A 12,983-nucleotide genomic window follows, 5' to 3' on the forward strand; every position below is an offset into this window, starting at 1 on the left:
TCCTTAAGGAAACGAGCATTCCTGCTAACGAAAGTCTTATCGTCCTCGGGACTACATAATGTGAAACCTTTGGTTTCCTTTGGATATCCAACAAACAGACACAATTCTGACCTACTAGCCAACTTGCTAGTGTTTTGCCTCAGCACGTGCGCGGGGCAACCCCAAATTTTGATGCGGCCAAGATTTACTTTACGATCAGTCCATCGTTCATAAGGAGTACCAGGAACCGTTTTAGACGGAACTTGGTTCAGAATGTAAGCGGCTGTTTCGAGGGCATATCCCCAAAAGGAAAGAGGGAGTGATGAGTAACTCATCATCGATCTAACCATCTCCATAAGAGTTCGGTTTCTTCTCTCTGACACTCCGTTTTGTTGAGGTGTGCCAGATGCGGTAAGCTGAGAAGCAATACCTTCTTCTTTAAGAAAGTCATCAAACTCTCTAGACATATACTCACCTCCTCGATCAGATCAAAGGGTTTTGATCACTTTGCCAGTTTGCCTTTTCCACTAAAGCCCTAAAGACCTTAAATACGTTAAAGGTCTCGGATTTGTGTTTGGGCAAATAGACAAAACCGTATCTTGAGTGATTATCAGTGAAGGTAACGAAGTAATCGAATCCTCCACGTGCCTGTTCACTGAGCGGTCCACATACATCATAATGTACTAGTTCCAGCAACTCAGTGGCTCTTCGACCCTTATCGGAGAAAGGTCGCTTAGTCATTTTTGTTGGAATCGATCTAGGGTTTGAGAAAATAATTAACGCTTCGGTAAGCGGCGGAATTTTAAAAATTTTCTTTTATAAGTAAAACAGTTTTTACTAACCTAGACAAGTGCAAGTACATGTAATTAAAAACCAATATGAGCTAGAAGTTTACTAACCTTTCTTGAAGCTTGATTTGAAGAAGCTTGTGGAAAGTTTGCAACGCTCGTCTCCCCTCGCAGCACGTCTCTCTTTCTTTCCTCGGCACCTCGAGCAACCACGAAAGTTTCTATCACTAAATCACTCGTAAAGAAGGAATCAGTGAGTGGGCACTTTTAAACACTACGACTTAAGAACGAGTCTCGAAGTCGCAGAGCTAAACACTAGGTCGAGTGAGGACCTAGGTACCAAGACAAGAAAAATCGAAAATATAAACTAGAGAGAGAGAGAGAGGAAGGGGCGGCCAAGTCTAGAGAGAGAAGCTCTCAATCTCTAAAACTTTGGATGAATGAAATGTGAGGAAATGAGGCTCCTATTTATAGGAGAGGTCTCACCTTCAATAAGGTAGTTTCCTCTTCTATAGAATATCACATATTCATGAGAAAATATTGCCTTATTCCCTCATGAGTCACACGGCCAAGGCAGCCTTCTAGAAGGCTTGGATTTGTTTCCTTTTTTTGTCTTTTGGCAAGTATCTTGATACATTTATGCACAAAATATTCTCTCTTTCTATGGGTATGTTGGGCGCCCATTATGTCTAGAAAAAGGCTTCTAGAATTTTCTTCACTTGTTCATGACAACATAAGAAAATGCCCATTTAGAATTTTCAATAAAATTCTTATGAAATGAAATTAATTCACAAGGCCCAATGATCAAGTCATGGCCGAGTGACATTAAGTCATCAAATGAACTTGTCAAAAATTTATTGACATTCATTTCATCCTTTGTCTCAAAAGACAAAAATACCCTTTTAACTATATTCGTTCTTGTTTTGACTTAGCTTCCAGTTTAACTATTCCTATCGATGTGATTCGTGACAGTGACCTCATGGACCCAAATGAACAAAGCTTTAGCTAAACACTTGGACTCAAAACTTCACAAACCTTTTCCAAGTTTAGCTTAATGCCAACTGACTCCACTAAAGAGCTGACACTAAAAATCTCTCGGTTCAAATGAATTTATTTTCTACTCAAGAATTCGACCTAATTATGATGAGCGGATCCACTGAATATTATCTATGTTTACCCTTCATGAATGTCATCAGCTAGTCGGGATTTACTAAATTACCATTTTACCCTTCTAGCTGTTATTTCCTCAACTCCTTTGTCGCTTGTGAATAAGTTAGAAACAATGTATTGACGAGGAGCTAACAAGTCACATTGTTTCATCCAAAAGAGTCAGGACTCAATTTGGACACTGGCCAGTTCATTTATTCACACTCCAAGGAACAAAGCATGAGGTGACATACATTGCATTTCAGCAATCTTGTACATGAATTCCATATCTATGAGAACTTCACAAAGTTACTCATGACAGACTCCCAACTTAGTACTTCACCAATAGGCCTTGTTCGGAATCACATAGTGAGTCCGAACTTTGACTTTCTCAAATGAGAATACTAAGGTGTGAAATGGCATGTCTCATTTCAGGATTAAGGTAAGCATGATGCAATTCATACATAGTGACTTCGAGACATAAGAGGTTAAATGGTTTGTTCTTATATTGTCTCTAGAAGTGCACTGGTCAATTCAGTACCTTCGGAAGATACCTAGAAGAACTATAGAGTCCCCAACTCTCAATGCCTCATAACCAGACATCATAGATTCTTCTAACAATCATTATGAGGTCAATAGTCCTTTGACCCTAAGATTGCGAATATATCGTTTTAAGCAAACTACGAAGAGTTTGTTCATGCAAATCTACATTTGTCTCTTCGTAAGTTGTTAAGTTTGTTTATGGACTAAAAGACTAAGGTTTTATCATAAAGCTTCAAACAAAGAAAGAATGAATGAACGTTTCAACTTTATTATTAAAGAATAAGCAATTACAAGCAAGAGTCTTCATGAGACTATATTACATCAAATGTACACAAATAGACACTACTACTCTTCTTGTGGGCACCATTGACAACAAACTCCCACTTGACTCAAAGAAGATGTGAGTAGTCCTACATGCCTAATCCCTCTCGAAGTTGGTCGAAGACCATGTTCGCTAGGGACTTGGTGAATGGATCTTCCAGAGATCTACTTCACCTCCACGTCTCCGCGTTGCGCGATCTCTCGAATCAAATGGTATTTCCTCTCAATATGTTTAGAGCGCTTATGGCTTCTAGGTTCCTTTGAGTTAGCGACAGCCCCACTATTATCACAATAAAGGGTCATGGGCTCGTCGACGTTTGGAACAACTTCCAAATACTTAAGGAATTTTCTAAGCCATACAACCTCTTTGGATGCTTCACAAGCAGCCACATATTCTGCTTCCATTGTGGAGTCAGCAATGCAAGATTGCTTAATACTTCTCCACACAACAGCTCCACCATTAAGGATGAACACAGATCCCGAAGTGGATTTCCTGGAATCCTTATCCGCTTGAAAATCGGAGTCGGTATATCCCGTCATAGTCAGGTCTGTACCTGAGTATGTAAGCATCAAGTTCCTAGTTCTTCGAAGATACTTAAGAACATGCTTAACAACAATCCAGTGCTCGGGTCCAGGGTTGAATTGGAAACGGCTAACTACGCCAACGGCGAAACATATATCAGGTCTAGTGCAAAGCATAGCATACATGAGGCTTCCTACGGCAGAGGCGTAAGGAATCTTCCTCATGTCTTCAATCTCTTGTGCAGTCTTGGGAGACTGGTCCTTAGAGAGTGAAACTCCATGCCTAAAGGGTGTTTGACCCCTCTTGCAGTCTTGCATCGAGAAGCGATCCATCACCTTATCAATATAAGATGCTTGAGAGAGCGACAGGGTCCGGTTTTTCCTATCTCGAAAGATTTGGATTCCCAGAATGTACGCGGCTTCTCTTAGATCCTTCATATCGAATTGCTTTGCTAGCCAGACCTTAACCTCAGATAACTTACCCACGTCATTACCAATGAGTAGTATATCATCGACATATAGCACCAGAAACACAACTTTGCCTTCGTGTATTAACTTGTAAACACAAGGCTCATCTATTGACTGTTCAAAGCCGAAGCTCTTTACAGTTTCATCGAATCTAATATTCCATGACCTAGATGCTTGCTTTAGTCCATAAATGGATTTAAGCAACTCACAAACCTTGGTCTCTTGACCTTTATCCACGAAACCGTCTGGTTGAGCCATGTAAATGCGCTCATCAAGGTTGCCATTCAGAAAGGCTGTCTTGACATCCATTTGCCAGATCTCATAGTCGAGAGCTGCAGCTATGGATAGGAGTATGCGGATGGATTTAAGCATTGCGACTGGCGAGAAGGTTTCTTCATAGTCAATCCCTTCTTGTTGGGTATAACTCTTCGCCACAAGTCGTGCTTTGAACGTCTCGACGTTCCCATCAGGACCCCTTTTTTTCTTGTATATCCACTTACACCCTACGGGTTTAATCCCTTCAGGAAGGTCTACAAGTTTCCAGACATTGTTGACATACATCGAGTGCATTTCAACTTTCATGGCGTCAAGCCAAAGGTTTGATTCAGAACAAGCCATCGCTTGGCTATAGGAAACAGGGTCATCCATGTCGGAGACGGCTACAAGAGAGTCTCCATAAGACATGTACCCGTCAGGCTGTTGAACAGCCCTCCCACTACGTCGAAGTACTACTTGACGAAATTCTGATGAGTTAGGTTGTGTTTCAGTTGGGGTAAGAACAGTTCTTACAGATGAGGTAGAAGCTTCCTCACCCAACTTTTCTTCAAGCACAATTTTGCTTCTAGGTTTCGCATCCTTCATGAAGTCCTCCTCAAGGAAACGAGCATTCGTGCTAACGAAAGTCTTATCATCCTCGGGACTATAGAAAGTAAAACCTTTGGTTTCCTTCGGATATCCTACAAACAGGCACAATTCTGACCTACTAGCCAACTTGCTAGTCTTTTGCCTCAGCACGTGTGCAGGGCAACCCCAAATTCGGATGCGGCCAAGATTCACTTTATGGCCAGTCCATCGTTCATAAGGAGTACCAGGAACCGTTTTAGACGGAACTTGGTTCAGAATGTAAGCGGCTGTTTCGAGGGCATATCCCCAAAAGGAAAGCGGGAGTGATGAGTAACTCATCATCGATCTAACCATCTCCATAAGAGTTCGGTTTCTTCTCTCTGACACTCCGTTTTGTTGAGGTGTGCCAGGTGCGGTAAGCTGAGAAGCGATACCTTCTTCTTTAAGAAAGTCATCGAACTCTCCAGACATATACTCACCACCTCGATCAGATCGAAGGGTTTTGATCACTTTGCCAGTTTGCTTTTCCACTAAAGCCCTAAAGACCTTAAATACGTTAAAGGTCTCGGATTTGTGTTTAAGCAAATAGACAAACCCATATCACGAGTAATCATCGGTGAAGGTAATGAAGTATTCGTATCCCCACCGTGCCTGTTGGCTGAGCAGACCACATACATCAGAATGTATTAGTTCCAGCAACTCAGTGGCTCTTCGACCTTTATCAGAGAAAGGTCGCTTAGTCATTTTTCCTTCTATGCAGGATTCACAAGTAGGTAGTGAACCTATTGCAGAGGCTTATAGTGGACCATCCCTCACAAGTCTCTTAATCCTTTCTAGACTGATATGACAAAGTCTTAAGTGCCATAGGTGTGTTGATTTTGTTAGATCGGAGGATTCAGAAAGTTTGATCCTCTTTGGCTCCCTAATTAGATCATTATCTATTTCGGTGTCTAAAAGAGAAGGTTGAGTGGGATAGATGTAGAAAAGAGCATTCTTCATACATGCATCAGTGACAAAAGAATTATCAGGAAACGAAATACGAATTCCATTCTTAATGAACTTTAAACAATAATCTTGCTCACGAAGATGAGCAACGGATATTAAGTTCTTCCCAAAGGTAGGAACAAAATAAACATTATTCAAGTTTAAAGTGCGGTCTTCAAAAGACAGCGTCACGGATCCCACAGCCTTTGCAGACACCAGGCTCCCATCACCCCATTTGAAACAGAACTCGCCTCCCTCTAAGCTTTTGGTTTTCTTGAAACCATTCAAGGAACAACAAATATGGTTAGTAGCAGCGGAGTCAAGAATCCACGTTGATACATTATCAGCTACTAAGCATGCTTCGGTAACTAGTACAATACTATGTTCCTTTGCTTTGAGATAGGCGGGACAGTTCTTTTTATCGGCCTTGTAAGGTCTCTTCACAGTTCCAGAGGCGGAGGCTTTTTGCTCAGTAGCATGTGCCTCTCCTTGATTCCTCTTTCTCTTAGTGAAACCTACTGTTGTCGGTCGTTTTCGGAAAACCCGAGACGCCAAGAAGACACGCCATTCAAAGGGCCGATGGTCAGGCCGGAGGTCCTAAAGAGCGGCGAGCCTTCTCTCACGAGTCGACTGACAAGTCCTCGTGCCAAATCCTCATGCCAAATCCTCATGCCCCTCGAGTCGAGTCCCGAGTCGTTCCTCGAGTCGAGCCTTAGGTTGTTCCTCGAGTCGAGCCTCGAGTCGGTCTCCTCGAGTCGAGCTTCACTCCTCGAGTCGAGCCTCAAGTCGCTCCTCGAATCGAGTCACTCTCGCCAAGTGGAAACCTTCATATTTCATGTGGCAAGAATGGTATTCGAAGGCCCGCAAGAGCCCAACGAGACGGGCCATGCGCCGCGCGCGCAGCCGCGCCGGCCAACCAAGCACAGCAGCCCGCGCGCCGCGCTAGACAGGCCGCGCGCCGCGCCAGGCAGACCGCGCGCCGCGCGATGACACGCCCGCGCCGCGCATCCCGCGCCGCACATCCAGCGCCGCGCATCGCGCGCCGCGCATGGTGACCCGCGCGCCGCGCCCCCTGCGCCGCGCGCCGCGCGTTGTGCGCCGCACTTTGCGCGCCGTGCGCCTCCACTTGATGGCGCGCGCGTTCCTAGTCCCACATGGACGAAAAGAGAGCCTCCTAAGGCCCCCAAACACCTATAAATACCCCCTCCCATTGAGGGGAAAGCCATCCCAAAATATCCAATAATTCTCTTCATCTCCTATCGACACGCTCGATTTCTCTGCTTCTCTGGATGCCACATTTGGCCTGAAGCAGATTCTCTTCTCTCTCCCTCGTTCTCAGAGGTTCCGAAGCACTCACGGGGACTTCCCGGACGTCGCTCCCTCTGACCGAACGTTCTCCGGTGCTCAAGCACGCCCCTAGGGTTCTCAACTAGAGCTACCCTCGCGCGTCTAACACGCTAGACGCGTACGCGATCTCCGAAGTTCTGAGACGCCGCCGAGGACTCCTCGCGCCCCGTTTCCTTCGTCGAGCACGCCTCTCCGCCAAGGCTCCGCGCCTCATACTGCGTCACACACGCTTGAACTACGTTCTGACCTGATCCCACGCACGGGTACGTAGGCAGCCGACAACCAAGGCACGGTCACTCATCCTCCTCACCCCCTATCTCTCCCGAGAGGCGGGTTGATCGGAGAGAACCCTAGCTCGAGACTATCGAGTTCACACTCTTGGCCCGGGTGCGATCACTTGGTCCGGCCTTGGATCGAACCGCCCGAGGTTTTAAATAGTTGTTCATTTTCGTGCGACAACATTTTGGCGCTAGAAGGAGGGGACTTCCCGACCTATTCAGCCCGAAATCCCTTCTGTTCATCTTCTTTTTTTTTTTTTTTCTGCAAACTCAACTTTTTCGAACTTGAGAAACGATGAGTAGCCAACCACCCGTACGTTCTGAGGGCGTGAACAACCCCGAAAACGTCACTGGGACCAAGAAATACTTCTTGCGCTCCCGAGCGCATGGTGACGAAGAGTCGCTCCACGAAGAGAGCTTGACCCGCTCACCATCTCCATCTCCTGATAGCAGGGACGACCGCATCATGGAGTTGGAGGAGAGTATCCGCCAACTAAAGGCGAAAAACGCAAGGTACCACAACCGAATGGCTGCAAAGTCGAGTCGAGCATCACTCCTCGAGTCAAGTCATTCTCCTCGGGTCAAGCCTTGTTCCTCGAGATGAGTCATTCTCCTCGAGTCGACCCTTGCTCCTCGAGACGAGTCACACTCCTCGAGTCGAGCCTTGCTCCTCGAGACGAATCATTCTCCTCGAGTCGAGCTTCGCTCCTCGAGTCGAGTCACACTCCTCGAGTCGAGCCTTGCTCCTCGAGACGAGTCATTCTCCTCGAGTCGAGCCTCGCTCCTCGAGTCGAGTCACACTCCTCGAGTCGAGCCTTGCTCCTCGAGACGAGTCATACTCCTCGAGTCGAGCCTTGCTCCTCGAGACGAGTCATTCTCCTCGAGTCGATCCTTGCTCCTCGAGACGAGTCATTCTCCTCGAGTCGAGCCTTCCTCCTCGAGACGATTCACACTCCTCGAGTCGAGCCTTACTTTTCGAGACGGGTCATTCTCCTCGAATCGAGCTTCGCTCCCCGAGTCGAGCCTTAAACTTTACGCACGAAGAACCTCCGTCCGTGCCTCACAAGACGATGTACTTCACCAACGAAGAGGCCAAGCGAGTTGTGCATCCGCACAATGACACGATTGCGCTCAAAGCCCAACTGGCTAATAACTTGGTGAAAAGGGTTCTCATCGACAACGGCAGTGCTGCCGACATAATATTCAAGTCCACCTTAGAGCGCATGAAGCTCGGGGGGCTACGCCCAACTCCGACCCAAACGCCTCTATTCGAGTTCACTGGGGAGAGAGTCATGACCGAAGGCATCATCGATCTACCCGTTACCTTCGGAACTCCCGGAAGCATTGAAGTCGTTCACATGGTCACATTCCTAGTGGTCGACCAAGAGTCCCCCTACAACGTAATCGTTGGGCGACCCACGTTGAACCGGCTAAGGGCAATCACTTCAACATACCACCTACTGGTGAAGTTCCCTACCAAGAATGGAATCGGCATCATGGCTGGAGACCAATCCCAAGCCAGAATATGTTACATCCAAGGAATCGATGGAAAGACCGCTAAAAAGACGGTTAACACGATCTCTCAACTTAGAGATAGCGTCGAGTCGACCAAGGTCCTCCGCGAAGTCCATAAAGACACCTGCATGACACCCAAGTGCAAGGTAACGACGTCCTCATCAGGGACCCCACACGTTCTACCAGGTCATACATGGACGAGACACCGATCTATCGCCTGTGGAATGCGGAACACTGGAAGAAAGTACTACCACTAGCCAGCGATCCCCCCATTTTATTTCTTTGCTTTCTAAACATTCAATAAGGCCTACGAGCCAACGTTTTAGGATTTCAAATTTTTTTCAATATTAATAAAGTTCGATGTTTTTCTTTCAAAATCCACTTTATCAAAGATTTTTAATCATCAAAGATTACACTTGTAAACCCAAAACTCGGGGGGCTAGTGCCATAGGCAATGGAAAGTACGCTCAAAATCCTCAAGAAAGTACGCTCCACAAAAAGAAAGCACGCTCCATCAAAACAAAACACCCGAACACAAAACGGGAACAGGCGTGCACGTAAGACGCCTCCGTGGCGCGCCGTAAGACATCCCCGAGATGCAGGCTAAAGATGCCCCCGTGGCGCGCCCAAGAGACATCCCCGAGATGCAGGCTAAAGACGCCCCCGCGGCGCGCCCAAGAGACATCCCCGAGATGCAGGCTAAAGACGCCCCCGTGGCGCGCCCAAGAGACATCCCCGAGATGCAGGCTAAAGACGCCCCCGCGGCGCGCCCAAGAGACATCCCCGAGATGCAGGCTAAAGACGCCCCCGCGGCGCGCCCAAGAGACATCCCCGAGATGCAGGCTAAAGACGCCTCCGCGGCGCGCCCACGAGACATCCCCGAGATGCAGGCTAAAGACGCCTCCGTGGCGCGCCCACGAGACATCCCCGAGATGCAGGCTAAAGACGCCTCCGCGGCGCGCCCACGAGACATCCCCGAGATGCAGGCTAAAGACGCCCCCGCGGCGCGCCCAAGAGACATCCCCGAGATGCAGGCTAAAGACGCCCCCACGGCGCGCCCAAGAGACATCCCAGAGATGCAGGCTAAAGTCGTCCCTCGCGGCGCACCAAAGCCGCCTACATGGCGCACCGAAGACGCCTACATGGCGCACGTAAGACGCGTAAAGGCGCAACCCGTAAGACGCCTACATGGCGCAACCTAAGACGCCTACATGGCGCACGTAAGACGCGTAAAGGCGCAACCCGTAAGACGCCTACATGGCGCAACCTAAGACGCCTACATGGCGCACGTAAGACGCGTAAAGGCGCAGCCCGTAAGACGCCTACATGGCGCAACCTAAGACGCCTACATGGCGCACGTAAGTCGCGTAAAGGCGCAGCCCATAAGACGCCTACATGGCGCAACCTAAGACGCCTACATGGCACACGTAAGTCGCGTAAAGGCGCAACCCGTAAGACGCCTACATGGCGCAACCTAAGACGCCTACATGGCGCACGTAAGTTGCGTAAAGGCGCAGCCCGTAAGACGCCTACATGGCGCAACCTAAGACGCCTACATGGCGTAACCTAAGACGCCTATGGCGCACGTAAGACGCCTACATGGTGCAGCCCAAGACGCCTACAGGGCGCAACTTAAAACGCCTACATAGTGCATCTAAAACGCCTACATGGCGCAACCAAAATGCCTACATGGCTCATCTAAAACGCCTATACGGCACACCTAAGAAGCCTGCATGGTGCATCTTGGCCATCCCTTGCGATGTGCCTAAGACACCTAAACGACGCACAAAACCGTCTCTCACAACGCGCTCTGAGTCGCCACGAGGCGTTGCATATGATGACTAAATCGCAACGCACCTGAACCGCCGTACGAGGCGCAGTTCATGCCATCTTCGCCATCGCCAAATAAACATGATCACCCTCACCTTGGGAGAATCCCCGTTCCATGCGAGTTAATTGAAGCTGCTCGCAAAAACTCGCGAACCCCGCCTCTGAGCAAGAACCTCGCTCGGCCTGAACTAGCTGAGACTTCGCTCCTCGAGTCGAGTCATCCTCCTCGAGTCGAGTTTCGCTCCTCGAGTCGAGTCATTCTTCTCGAGTCGAGCTTCGCTCCTCGAGTCGAGTCATCCTCCTCGAGTCGAGTCAGTCTCCTCGAGTTGAGCTTCGCTCCTCGAGTCGAGTCATTCTCCTCGAGTCGAGCTTCGCTCCTTGAGTCGAGTCATTCACCTCAAAGTCGAGCTTCGCTCCTTGAGTCGAGTCATTCTCCTCGAAGTCGAGCTTCGCTCCTTGAGTCGAGCCATTCTCCTCGAGTCAAGCCTTGCCCCTCGAGTTGAGTCATTCTCCTCGAGTCAAGTCTTGCTCCTGAAATCGAACCATTCTCCTCAAGTCGAGCATCACTCCTCAAAGTCGAGTCACGCTCCTTGAGTCGAGTCTCGCTCATTGAGTCAAATCATTCTCCTTGAGCCGAGCACTGCTCCTCGAGTCAAGACGTCCTCCTCAAGTCGAGTCACACCCTCCTCGAGTCGAGCCATGCTCCTCGAGTCGAGTCACTCTCCTCGAGTCATCCCTCTCGAGTCGAGCATCACTCATCAAGCCATTCTCCCCGAGTTGAGCCTAGCCCCTCGAGTCGAGACTTGAGTCGGCCCCCTGAGTCGAGCCTAGCCCCTCGAGTTGAGACTTGAGTCGGCTCCCCGAGTTGAGCTTTGCTCCTCGAGTTGAGACTTGATTCAGTCTCCTCGAGTCGAGCTTCGCTCCTCGAATCGAGCCTTGAGTCAGTCTCCTCGAGGCGAGCTTCGCTCCTCGAGTCGAGCCTTGAGTCGTTCTCCTCGAGTCGAGTCCCGCTCCTCGAACAAACGGCTGGAGCAACCTGAAGAACAGGTTAGCCAAAGCAGAGACCCGCGCTCGCGCCTGGGGAATAAGGGCCGATCTTCCGAACGCAGACGAAGAAGCGTCACCAAGGCAGGAATGGCGGATGCCCCATGAGACCGACTTATGCTTGATGCGTGATCAAACTTTTAGCGTTTATCCCCGAGCAGTCGAAGCCCTCCGGTGTGGCAGAGCCTTCCGCCAGGTGCCACTCCGTCTTCTCGAAGCATCCGCCCGCAGCATCAACCTCCGTCTTCGAGACCTCGGAATGAGCACGCCTCTGCAAAATGCAAAAGTGCAGTCGCCTTCCAAGCTGGCCGAGACGGAAGCCATGATCTTCCCCTAATAGGTCACGATTACACAATAGTCACCCTGCTAGTCACCGTCGAGTCCCATGGACTCCGGATTGATGATATTATCAAACAAAACGCCATCGAAGGTTAACTTGGGCGTAACATTGCCAAAAGATCAATAAGCCGCGACACGCCGGCACGCCTCTACACAAATGCACGCCCCACTTGCGCATGCATATCCCATTTGCTCCGGGGCTAGAGCGACGGACGCAAGCGCGTTTGCCTCGTCCACGTCGAGCTACGTCTCTAATCCGCTTGGATCCTCCTCCACGTGTCGATCACACACTCGTGTCGAGAAAGACGGAAAAGCGAGAAAGAGCACTTGCAATTGTGAGAGTATTCTTTATAATCACAAAGGCTTCGCAACAATGAAGCTCTGGAAAGTCTATTTTCCTCAAACACCCGGCGAAAACAACTAAAAGTTCACCGCCCGGGGCCTCCCGAGCAATGAACTTGGGGGGCTAATGTTGTCGGTCGTTTTCGGAAAACCCGAGACGCCAAGAAGACACGCCATTCAAAGGGCCGATGGTCAGGCCGGAGGTCCTAAAGAGCAGTGAGCCTTCTCTCACGAGTCGACTGACAAGTCCTCGTGCCAAATCCTCATGCCAAATCCTCATGCCCCTCGAGTCGAGCCCCGAGTCGTTCCTCGAGTCGAGCCTTAGGTTGTTCCTCGAGTCGAGCCTCGAGTCGGTCTCCTCGAGTCGAGCTTCACTCCTCGAGTCGAGCCTCGAGTCGCTCCTCGAATCGAGTCACTCTCGCCAAGTGGAAACCTTCATATTTCATGTGGCAAGAATGGTATTCGAAGGCCCGCAAGAGCCCAACGAGACGGGCCATGCGCCGCGCGCGCAGCCGCGCCGGCCAACCAAGCACAGCAGCCCACGCGCCGCGCTAGACAGGCCGCGCGCCGCGCCAGGCAGACCGCGCGCCGCGCGATGACACGCCCGCGCCGCGCATCCCGCGCCGCACATCCAGCGCCGCGCATCGCGCGCCGCGTCTGGTGACCCGCGCGCCGCGCCCCCTGCGCCGCGCGC

The sequence above is a fragment of the Urtica dioica genome, chromosome 6 (assembly GCF_054948205.1).
Source record: "Urtica dioica subsp. dioica isolate 48M chromosome 6, U.dioica_male_clone48M_v1_H2, whole genome shotgun sequence".
Lineage (NCBI taxonomy): Eukaryota > Viridiplantae > Streptophyta > Magnoliopsida > Rosales > Urticaceae > Urtica > Urtica dioica.